This window comes from Austrofundulus limnaeus, unplaced genomic scaffold, assembly GCF_001266775.1.
Source record: "Austrofundulus limnaeus strain Quisiro unplaced genomic scaffold, Austrofundulus_limnaeus-1.0 Scaffold69, whole genome shotgun sequence".
Lineage (NCBI taxonomy): Eukaryota > Metazoa > Chordata > Actinopteri > Cyprinodontiformes > Rivulidae > Austrofundulus > Austrofundulus limnaeus.
In genome coordinates this window covers 1,147,210-1,148,833 of record NW_013952471.1, presented here as the reverse complement: position 1 = coordinate 1,148,833, position 1,624 = coordinate 1,147,210, and positions in this window count along the sequence as shown.

Here is a 1,624-nt window from a genome sequence, read left to right as displayed (position 1 = left end):
GAAACTCTCACATTGATGATGATGATCTTTGGTTTTCAGTCTTCTCTTTTCTATGCTTTTTTGTTATTTTTATGTGTCATAGTGACAGTTGCCTGACTTTATATTTTAATGTATTTTGTTTCTATAAACTGAAAGTTGAGGTGGGTTATGTTTCACTTGAGTTTAATTGGGATAAAAAAGCAGCATACACATTCTTCAGCACACTCTTTTTTTGCTCATTTATTGGTCAAAAGCAAAGCTCTGTCTTCTCACAGCTCCTGTGTGAAACATGGAAACAAAAAACTAAGTGTGGCTTTGCTTGAGTGTTTTTCTGCCTTCAGTTCAGAGCTGGAGTTGATTTCCAGCTCAGTGCTGCCACCTGCTGGATCATTTTATAAACTACATGCAGAGGCTTCAACAGCTGCAGAAACTAAAGAACACCTGAAAAGACTGGACTTCACAAACAGCTGATTTTCATCTTTGCTCTCTGATTTCAGGCTCTTTCTAARGTCTTTGTGTCTGTCCACTCAGTGTCCAGTTTATTAGGTCCACCTGTCCAATCCATTTAAAATGTGCTGAGACACAGACTCATCTGCTGCAGTTTGAGATTAATCCTTTTTAAATTMATTTATTGTTTAATCTCAGTTGCTTCAGCTGTATAGTATATATTCACACTTTATGAATTTAACCAGAAGCATTTTTAACCAAAAATACATGTGTGAATAATATAAAATACCATCATGACCTAAAAACTGGATTAGCACTAGAATGGGACTGCATGTGCTCTTTAGCTTAACTTTAGCTCAGTATTTCAGTTTACTCTTGCATCTCATGACACATTTACTCTGTTTAACACAGATTTTGGCCATGAACCCACGTCTTTACAGAACTTACGAGCACCTCTCCTCAGTTTGCTTCTATCATTCAAACTCACAAAGACATAAAAACAGTTCAGGTTCCTTACAGCAATCCTTTTACTTGTTTCCTTTCTGATTTTGACACTGAACTGAATAAAATAAACTGAAAAGTTCACACTGGCTATAGAGTAGTACAATTTACACTAATTTTGAGTGGGACCAAATATCTGAAACAGATTTAAAGTCAACCCCAAGGTGGAGTATTAGGGCTACATAAGATTTTGTTTTTCTAATTACAAGATTATGAGATTAAGTCATAATATTATGAGAATAAGACTTAATTCTTGTAATATTATGACTTTAATCTTGTGTCCCACAAATTGGGGAAATTGATGATGATATTTTCTGGCTGAACAGAGTTCTGTTTATTATTTTCTGTATAGGCTCCATGGTCATTTTTGATGCTCTTATTGCTTCAGTCTCTCTAATTCTCTCACCTGTCCATCTGGCCACGCTCAGTTTCTTTATAAAATACATTAAAAAGTGCTGAATTCACCACATACTGAAGCTTCACATTATCAAATACATGTTTCACAAATCACACACTTGGTTTTAAATATTSTGCAATCAGTGTAGAATAATCTAATCCAGGTTTGAAGTCTCTACATGGGGTGCTGTTTGTAAAGTTACACAGTCAAAAATTACCACCAGTATTTTTGTTTTATTTAACCTTTTATAAGAAAAAAAAAACAGATTTATTTTTCAAAGTCAGTTTTTCACCATATGAT